Consider the following 11,101-nt stretch of genomic DNA (forward strand, 5'->3'; position numbering starts at 1 on the left):
CGCTGGCTCCTGTCTGTGTTGCCCATGTCCCAAGTTCTTGCGGTTGTGCACAAAGTTCTCCCAACACAAGTTGTTGCTCTGACATGGCATCACCGATGGCATCTTGGGTGGCTATGTGAATGGTGTCCCTGATGTCACCAAGGCCGCCCTAGGTCGAGGTGGTTAATTCTCCATCCCATTTAGGCGCCTTGGCCTTCCTCTGCGGCTTTGTTCATTGTATCGGCAACGGCCATTTTAAGGGCGCACCCATGGCGGTTGATGGTGTACCCTCAGTCCTCTTCTCCGTGGTTGACTCTGTGGGCAACTTGCGACGAGTTTCGTCTATCGCATCCATTCCGCAGGGTGCTTTGGCCTTCGAAGTTTGTGCTACTTCTTGGGCTACGCGAACTTTGGCAGCGTGCTATTCATTCCACTTCTACTATGCGGCGTGCTTTGTTGTAGCCTTTCGTGTCCTGATTGCGGCCTCATTGCGCCCCACCGCATCGGGTCCGCACCATTCCGGTGGCCAAGTATCTAATATTGCATCGATAGCTTCGTCAATGGCAATGAAAGGAAGTGTAGTCCATGTTTGGTCAGGGTCCTTGCGCGCCCGAATGTAGACAAAGTACATGTCTTCTTTAAACTCAGGTATATGTTTCACACTGTCATAGATCTCGGTGGACAACCGAGCTAGCTGGGTGATCCAATGTCAAACATCGGTCTCCATCAGTATCCAAAAACTCTTGATGCCCATAACTCTTTCGGCATCCCTGGTCGCCCAAAGCGATGCAAATCTAGCGGCTTATGGCCAATCCTGGTCCAGGGAGGGAAGCTGATTGTCTTCAGGTGGGTCAGTGGTAACCAACACAACGGAAAATAACAGCCATGCATAGTGGAAGGTCTTTCCCTCCTCTTGGACCTCTCTATAGTTGGTCAGGAATTCTTCACAAAGGAACTGCGCCCAATTGAATCCTTCACCACCTACGCATTCCTCGGCAAGCGCAATGATGACCATGGGAACCACAGTGCCGCGGCATTTCCACATCTTTTTCCTGGCCAGCAACTGGGTAGTAACGCAGACTGCTCTATTTGAGATACTATTAATAACATACCCTCGCTGCCCTTTCTCCAGCTTATATTTCTTTAGTTTCCTCATCAGGGTTTACTTCTTCGACATATTCCAGGGATCCCTCGTCCTCCTCGTCACTTTCAATGGTAACAGTTCTTCCCTTTTCTTTCATTGTGAGCTTGCTAAAGCGTGGATTTCACAGCGACCGCCTCACTAGTCCTAGTATCCAAGGGTCCTTTTTGGTCAGCGGCGTCTCGGGTGATTTAGGAAGTTCGGTTGCCTGCAGTGCGGGATGCTGTGGACTTTCTATGGAAGGGATTAGTGAACTGAGGAATGACTCTCGGTATTCCTTTGGCAGTGCCTGGAACCACGGGCTTTCCTTTAGTGCCTTGTCATTCACCTTGCTCCTTTCGGCTGGAACCTAGGGTGTCCTGTTCTGCGAAAGATCAAAATTTGTGGTATGCCCCCTTGCTTGTGGGGAGAGGTTAGAGGCCAAATAAAGTCATGGTTGATGGGATCATTCGTAAACTTGTATAGGTTTGGGATGTCTAATGTAGCCAAGAAAGGTAATGGATTAGGTGCAACCGAATGAGGCCAAGAAAAAGTAGAATGACTAGAAGGACTAGGAAGTTCTCCCATGAACTGGTTTCTAGTGGGGCTCATGATTTTGATGGATAGTAGTTTCCATGAGGTAGTGGTCGGGTCGCATATAGTGATGGGCCATAATGCATGCCCTAGGCATGAGGAAGGCAAGCAACTAACAAGTTTCCCCCGAGATAGAGGTTAGCCCCAAAAGATGAAGATGGTTGAGTTGGGAGGCCCCAAGGAGATGTAGTGGGTCTAGGGAATGGAACACCACTGGACACATAAGTTGGGTTAGGTACCAGACCACCACCAACGGGGTAGCCACTAATAGGAAAAAAAATCCACCAAATATGGGCCCTACTGATCCACATACTGAATTGGTGTAGGAATTCCCCCAACAGGTGGATAGGCACCAAAAACATTGCCCCTACTCTACAGTGGTGGGGTAGCTTAACGAAGCAATGGATTCCAACCAAATAATTTGTTGAAGTTTGTCATACTAGGAACACCAGGAGACAACACAAAAGAAGTATGCGCAGTGGAGGCAACATAATGCTGAGCACCACCCCAAGTGGTTGTATCTGAGGTTCCTAGATGAACCATAGGTTGTACAATAGGATAACCCACAACGGGTGTCAAACTCGAGATAGGTGGGTTGAATGGTGGTGGAGCAAAGGTTTCCAGAAAGGACCATGAAGCACTAGTAGTCATTGGGATTTTCAAAGGGGAAACCAACAAAGGCACTAAAGGTAAGGATGTTTCCCAAATCAAATAGGCCAGAGAGGATCTACAAGTGGAGGATTACAAGGAGGTACTAAAACTTCAGTAGAATGGTCCTAAGATAGAATAGACTCTGGGTCAGTATGGGTGCGATTCATGGTGTCAAATTGGAGACTGACTCCCTGATTCACTAGAAAATTCCTCCATAGAAAGTGGAGGAAGGCCTTATAGGTATCAAGACAGACAACGAGAACCTAGGGTGGCCATGGTGAATATATTTGACAAAAATTTATTAAGCGATGTATTATATAAGTCTCAGTAACAAAACAACGCACACCTGGTGAGCCCCAGTATTGTAGCAATAATGCTACAACTCCTGGAACTCCCTTCTTTAATTTTATCAACCCGGTAGTTCGTAACAAACTTGGAAGCGACGGTGCTGTATGCACAACTACTAGCTCTTGCCACAGCTGTCACTTGGTCAGCTGGCACAAGTCCGCTAGGGGCTTAAGCCACCTTCTATGAGCTCTTAGAAGAAGCTTTTTAACTGATGGATGAAAGCTAACTCAAAGGAAGCTAATCTACTTGGGGAAAGAGACTGAAATCCAAAAAGAAACACAAACCCTAGCAAACCCTAATTCTACCAGCTAGTCCTACTGATGCAAAGATGAGAATGAAAACTACAGAGAGAGATGCCATTACTTCTATGAAGGTAAGATACATGTGTCTAGACTACCTCTACCTGAAGAAAACATCGTTTTTGTATTTTTGAATAAGTTATTAGAATTATCATGCATGTGCTTTTAACTAGCTTTTTACTGTGCAGAGGTGGATCAAGGAGGAGAAATGCTTGGAAGAGGTCGGGAAGGTTCAGAGAGGGTCTAAGGAGTCCCTAACACCCTTCCAGAGAGTTTCACAAAGTTTGCTACCAAGAAACCTCATTTGTGAGCTTCTACAGGAAGTCTGCAGGGGTTCTACAGGATGTTTCAGGGATTTCTACAGGATGTTCAGAATTTCTACAGGATGTTCTAAGGTTGGGTTTTGGATGATGGGTGAGTGAAAGAGGATGCATGAATGGATAGGGAGGTAGGGTAGGGGTCTGAAATAACTCGGTGACCGAGGGATGAAGTGATAAGAGGGTGTGGAAAGCTAGCTTTTCTTAAAGAGGGCTGAGGCAATGGAAGGGCAAGAAGGTAGGGTGACGTGAGAAAAAGAGCAGTTGTGAGACGAGGGATATAACTTGGAGATGGAGAAGTTGGCCTGGACGAAGCTTAGATGGACGAGAGAGTGATGGAGATGCACCGCACAGTGTATACTTAACCAAATCAACCACGTCCTGCACACAATCAAAATATTAACTAATCTATCCTAACTGTTAATGAAACCAATGAACAACAACGTTATTTCTAAAGAGAACCATGTACAGCACTGAAGCAAAGAAACATTCCAAGAGGTCTGAACGCATGAATAACTCCTACAAATGAAAACATTGCACCAAAGATTGCATGGGTAAGCAAACTAGTGTTTTTGTTGGGCAGCACTGTCTGCAATTCCAGCCCCTAGGAAGAGGTGAAAATGAGAGTGCAGGCAACCCTTTTCTGGAGCTCCTATCAATTCTTATCTCATTACTTTATTCTAGATATCTGAAGCAACTCTACTTTTCAACAATGACCTACTTAACCACACAACGAAATCGAACTCAACAAACTGCGTTTCAAATGCATACAAGGAAAATCATAATGCTGAAAGGAAAGATATCAGTACAAAGAAGGAGGCCCTAGGCTCTCAGGTTGGGCCCAACCCCGAGAGCTATGGCTCCTCTAGAAACTCAGAGCTGAGATCAAATCTGACTTCTTCCCATTAAAAAATAATAATCATAAGTCAAGAGTTATGCCAATAATGGCTACAAAAGAACAAAACAGAGTTGGCAACTCGTAGTGCAGAATGTGCAAAAGTTTTTCCAAAAGTCCTTTTCGAAGGCTAAAGCCTTATCATTTATACATCACGAGGCCCAAGCTGGCCTCCTAAATCTATGGGACTTGGCTGACCAAACTGGGAGTGAACAGCTGCTTCCACAAAATCTGTTGGGCTGCCTTCTAGATCTGGTTTTGGTGGCTTTTGGAGCTCAGAGTTCGGGGTGAAGATCCCGAGGAAGGCTATTTAATGCTGTGGACAACCCCCCTACGAATCCTCAACCCCATCTTGGCTGTCTCCTAGCCCTTGTCTGCTCGGTTTTGCTCCAACATGTGTCAAAAAATCCTGAAATGAGCACGTGTTAGCCACCTAGGAATAGTGACTACCCTTATTCGTACAAATGACATAAACATACTAAAAAATGATGCATAAGTTATGAAAAATGAAGGATTGAGCAAGGGTAGTTAGGCCAAATGAGCCCAAAATGTTACCAAATTTGGGGCTCATCATCACCCCCCAGCTAAAAGGATTGCTCATCCCTGAGCAACTAATCCAACTCCTCGTCCTTCATTGCTTTCACCACCACTCTCACATCCCAGGCTTCTGAAGTAGTATCCTCCTCACTGACATGGAACCCAGCCTTCCTTTCCACCTCTTCCCACTGCTTATGCTCTTCTTTCTCTGTGCTGCCTTCCATCAATCCTAAAAGCAAAGGTGGGATTAGCTTGAGGCCAATCCAGCTAGCTTAGAGGTTCTGTATGGACTTCTTGTAGAGGGGAATCCGTACTAGAGCTTCCCTCATTCGAGTTGGGGTGTGATATTCCTTGATTTTGAGGTTGTGGGACAATGTGTTCCACCGGCGGGTGCAAGCATGGACACAATTGTCCCCTAATAGTCGCTCCATATCTTCGAAATGTGCTATAGCCTGAGCCTGCTGATCCATGTATTTCAATAAAGCTTGAGAGTCGGTTGCTAAGTGTTGGTGGGATGATATCAATGTAGTGGGGTCCCCTGGCTCTGCTCTAATCAGCAGTGGCTCATGTAACTCTCGGTTCATGACCTCTTTGACCTCTGCTGCTCTCTTTTCTTCATGGTTCAACCATGAGGCAAATGCCATCAACTGCATATCTCCCACAACTGTGTTGGGATCCCATGAAGTCACATTAGGAAGGGCCAAATTATGGAGATAGAACTCCGATAGCTTGGCCTTGTCCTCTGATGAACTGCTATTGCATAACTCCATGAACTGTTGGGGGTCTTGGATTTGGGAGATACCCCTCTGTGCTAATGCATTCATTTGGAATTGCAGCCACTGGTCCCGTAGGTATAGGCCATAAGATTTGGCCGGTTGTCTACATTGTAGAGCATCCATGGCCCAACTGGCCATGCAGGCCAGTTGTGCCTCTTTTTGTTGCAACTGCTGTTTGAGAGCTTGTATCTCGATTTGTGCTTGCAATTCCCTTTCCTGTAGATGCTGGTTTAGTTCCCCAAGACCATCTTGCAGTCCTTCTTTGCCTTGAGGTTCTGCTGTAGTGTCCTCTGATGCTGTGCCCCTTTCTTTCCTCTGTTCCTGTAGCTGCAGTTTGAGTTTCTCATTCTCTTCCTGTAGGAATACCCGCTGGCAGTTTCCCACGTGTTTTGCCATAGCTAATTCTCTTCTTGCCTCCTTGAGTTGTTCCTCCAAGGGGCCTATATCTGCTACTCCTTTAGATTTAGCTATCCTCATCCACGTGTGGGTTCTCACTCTTTCTTCCTCCAACGCAAAGAAAAGCGGCACTGTGAATTTTTGTGGAATAATTTTTCCAGCCTCCAAAAAGTTATAATACGAGCTCAAGCTTGGCTGGGGACTAGGTTCTGGAATGTGCTCTACCTCTTCTTCCCTCCGTGGCTCTCCTCCGTCTTCCCTTGGTGGTGATGTGGCTGCCTCTCCTCCATTCTTTCGATCTCCTTGAGCCTAGCCAATGTTTCCTGTAGAACGACCTTAGCATCCTGTAGCGGAGTTTTTGAAGCCAACCTTTCCATTCTCTCCTTCCAGGCAGTTGTCTTCGGGCTCCCCGCTCATAAGTGACTAATATTTTTGAGGGGGACTTCTCCCTTGGTGAGGTAGGGGTGTCTTCTATGGTAATTGGGTCGCTGGATGGAGGTTGGGGCCTGCCTGTTTTGATTCTTCACTTCTCCTTGCTTTGAAATACAGAGGGGTCTCCCTCTTTCGTTTTTCCTTTGGCTTGGGAGGGGTACTTAGGGTGGCCAGCACAGCTGCTGCCTCCCTAGCAAGGATTTCGGCCGTCTTCCCATTCTGTGTTCCTTTCTTAGGACTTCCTATAGAAAGCCTTGTAGCGGCTGATTTCTGGCTTCCTGTAGAAGCCGTTTTTTATTTTCATGTAGAAACAGGTGGCACCATTTTAGCCTACTTGGCTGAGGGTGCTTTGTCTTTTGACTTTGCTGAGGCTGCCTTAGAGGTGCCTTCACTGACGTGGACTTGTTTAGTCCTTCCCACCCTGCTCTGTAACCTTTTCTCCCTGGGTGTTAATGTGGGTTTATCATCCTCTGTTTTGGCAGCCTGGTGTTTCTCTTGTTTCCCCTTGTGTTCTTTCTTTGGTGCTTTGGCCATGGTTTCTTGGCCATTTCCTTTCTTCTCTGCTTGAATTGGTTCCTTCTCCTCGCTGCTGGAGGAGGTGAGCTCCTCAGCCAAAATTTTGATGTCATCATCCTTAGTCAAGTTTTGAAAGGCTTCCCACGAGAGAGGGACGGTGTATGTGTGGAGTGCATCCTCCACGAGGAGCTTAATGAGCCCATTATGGGCTACCTAGTCTGGCGTTCCCTCTCGTAACTTGGTTGCACATTCAGTCATGGACTGCAAGAGGAAGTAAGGAATACTCAACTTTTTTTCTGAGGGTAGGTCCATTTGGTGCCTAAGTTCTGTGAGCAGCCGGAAATGGTATCCATACACGATGCTGAATCGCCCCTCGCACGTGATATACTTCATAATTTGGAGGGTGACCTCACTCCAGAGTGGCTGTAGGCTGGCTCTTCGAACTCTGTTCTTGTCCTCTGAGAATTGCTCCTCCGACAGAAATAACTCCTTCTTAGCCTTTTGGCCTAGTTTTCTCTCCTCCTTATCCCATGTGTTGTTGGGAAAAGTATCCAATACGGAATGACCCTATCCCACTCTAAGGGTGATAGTACCTCAGCAACAATCAAAGCAAAGCTATTCGAGATTACTTCTTTATGAGATGTAAGAGAGGGGAGGAGAGATCCACTAATCGATGTCTTCGCTAATGATTGATCCAATCTTCTCTCTTTGCTGCTTGCTCCCAGCTCCTTGCTCTTTCACTGGCCCAGCTACACCAAGATCCTGCAAAATAACAAGAGAGGGAAACTACAAGAAGCATACATTCATAATTGATTCAAGGATTAGAATAAATCAAATACACAAGTATAACAACACATCATTGAGACACATGCATATAGAAGAACCTCAAATGCTTTATTAATGGAAGAAGTAAAGTTCAGGAAGTGATACAACCATAAAAGGCCTAATCTAGCATCACCTCCCAGCAGAAAGAAATCTCCTCTTCACCGCCTTCAAAGAAAATCACCCAATAGTTCTATACTCAAACCAACAGCACTTCCTTACATTCACAAGATTCCAGCCCCCCTAGACCTCATGAGAGAGCTCTATATATAGGAGTTTTGGAGAAAGGATGAGTCAGCTTGAGGCTGGCATGAAGCTGACTAGTGTCCTCTCCCACTTCAGTTATTCTTCAGTTCTTGAGTCCACTTGGAGGTTCTTGCTTCCATTTGGAGATCTAGACCCTCTTACTCATCACCAGTCGAATTCTCTGATCCAAGTGTCATTTTGGAAGCTTCCTGGGCATTGACACCTTGAGGAATGACTATGCCACTTGGCTAAACTCGCCCAGCGCAGGTAGCCTTATTTGCAATTGACATTCAGCGCAGGTACACAGTGGAGCAGTTGACATTCAGCGCAGATGCTCAGTGGAGCAGTTGACATGATCCAGAATTAGCTTGTTTTTGAGTGTTTTCAGGTGGAGAACTGATATTCAGTGCTGTGGTTTGCTAACCTTGTTCCTCTAGGGGTAGGAACAACATGTTTAGGGACTTTGGATCCCTTAGATTATTGACATTTCATGCTTCATGCTGTAAGGCACAAAAATGTCTATAATAGTTGCCCCCTAAAGTATGAGGTCGTTTATCGGGTGAAATGCTTTATCAGGAGGATCCGAAGTTCATTCAATCGCTGAGAGGTGACTTGTAATAAAATACAATACAATACATTATTTTTCATTCTGCTTTCATGATCTAGCTGAGGCGGGCATTCCCATGCTCAGCTTTATAAATTCATTTTGGTACATATAACAGACGATCGTCTGATGGTAGACTGATAATTCTCTGCTGAAATTATCATCCTTTGAGTAGGATGATCATCTGCTGCAATGATGTACATGTCAAATGTCTTTATATTTCCTGAATATATATCGCAGCCCGGATGGATGAAACTAGATCCGGGGTCTTCAAACTCGTTCGATCTTCACTCTAAGTACAAGTCGATCCATGTGAGAATTGCGCTGAAGTCGAACATGGAAAGACATCGCTTGATTACCGGTCAATGATGTAAACCGTTAACAAGCTCGAGAGGAATCACCGATAATGATAATGACCCTCAAGGTACTGCAGTACAATTCACGTGGTGTGAATAAAGGACTTGGCGTCGAACACCACGCAAAATCTTCTGGTCGAAGGTCATTGATGTATACCTGTCGCCGGAAGTGAGAAACTTGCCATTGAGGCATGCAAGCTTCAAAGTACTGAGGGGGGTGTTCCTAGATCAACTTCTTGGATAATGAGCTGAAGTCAACAAGAAGCGATCCGTCAAAGGAGGGCCTTAATGAATCCCACATCAGTGACATGGAACAGAGCTAATGATTTTAATGGAGGTGAAAACAATCTGTGAAATATGATTCAGGGTGGCGATCATGGGTGGATGAAGGATAATGTATGGCAGTGGATGGGACACTGTTGACTCTTTCTGAACAACATCTCTTGAACATATAACGACACTAATGTGATGGATCGGTAGCATTACCCCAAATGTGGATGGTTTGGCGAGACCATGGTGATGAGACCGGTGAATGAAACAACCCAACCCGATGTGATACGGAGGAAAAGTGTCATGTTCAAGAGCGACTTGCTACCATTAAAGCTTTGAGGTTCTCCCAATTTTTCCCCAGTCATTTCTGACCAGTACCTCTTTATTTTTGTCAAGCTTGAGGAGGATAACATATGCTTGTTCTATAACCTGCCCTTCGGGCAAGCCCATCGCTATGTTTTAACGAGCCTAGCGATAGGGAAACTCGTTCTCGTCTAAAGACAAGTTTGTCGCTATTTAATCATTTTAACGAGTCTAACGACAAGGAAAACTCGGTCCTTTTCATTTTTAGAGAGTCTGAAAAGGTACAGAAAGTTAACTCCAAAATTCCTTTTTCGTCATCTAATCCCTTAAGTCCGAAAAAGTATAAAACAATACAGAAGGGATGAGTTTTCGATAATTTTAACGAGCCGAATAAAACAAGCGCTCGACCTTTTTGTGCAATAATCCCTCAGGTCCAAAAAGATTAAAATCTAGAGGAGGGATAGCTCTTCCGGTCACTTTAACGAGCTGGAAGGCCAAAACTCGGCAAACTTTTCATATTTTATGAGTCAAGAGAAAAGAGCTCAAAGAAGACTCGTCTTTTGAGGAACGAGTGATAAACAGGGATAGCAGCAGATTCCAGGTACAGGTTGGAATTTTCCAATCACGGCAGTGTCACAAGGATGGCTAGGTGAAATCACTCTTCGCAGTTGTTCCTCAAAATGGGTAAACAATCATATGGAGGTGAACGATCGGCCAAATGGAATGGAGGTGGCAGGTGCAAAACACGACCAAGGCTTTTTATGGCTGATAAATTTACGATCACAGAGGTTATTTACCGGGGTAGGTTCATTTTTTATTTAAAAATGAGCTTAAACTCTGGGGGAAACATTGCTCACTGCTTATATTTATTTTTTAACGAGCATGAAGACCGCGTTAAAACTGCTCGGATCTTGCGTTTATTTTTTAACGAGCATGAACTTTATGCTAAAACTGCTCGGATCTCGCTTTTCTATTTTTTAACGAGCATAAATTCCGCGGTAAAACTGCTCGATATACCAGTCATAAGATAAGAAATGTCTCCTGTGAGATCTCTATTTTTTATGGAGCTTCATCTTCACTAAGCTTTGCTCCCTCATCCTTTCTTTATGCAAGTTCGGAAACGGCTAATCCCAAAAATAGATAAATAACCGCTCTTAGCTTGCACTCCAAAAGGTTTGCATGCCCCCAGGTATAAAGTAGAATTTCAAGGCTGCCCCTACTTATCCGTTAAAACATTTGTTTTAAAGGGTGAGGCTTACCTCTTTCTGGTTACCCAAAGATTGTTTCGTTAATCTTTCAAACAAAACACTTCCTCGGCAATGCCTACCGAAATAGACAAGGGTGAATGACTGTTGTCAAACACGTAACTTTGACAAAAGAATCCTATTCCAGAACAACCCCTCTTCCAACCACGGACGGGGTATGGACTAGTCATATTCTCCCGCGGAAATTCTATCTTATACCCAAGGTTTTCCCTGCCCGAAGCAGACCAGGATGCATGCCCCCTAGGTTCCAGTCCCATCTTTCCGAATCACTCGCACTCATCGGGAAGGAGGACTGGGGGTGGAGACATTTCTTGATTGAATAGACCATTCAGGGTTGGTATGTGACTATTTGCGATGCGTGATCCCGGAAATGAA

The sequence above is a fragment of the Pinus tabuliformis genome, chromosome 8, assembly GCF_031772625.1.
Source record: "Pinus tabuliformis cultivar Carrire ecotype Pingquan chromosome 8, CPIR1, whole genome shotgun sequence".
NCBI classification, from domain to species: domain Eukaryota; kingdom Viridiplantae; phylum Streptophyta; class Pinopsida; order Pinales; family Pinaceae; genus Pinus; species Pinus tabuliformis.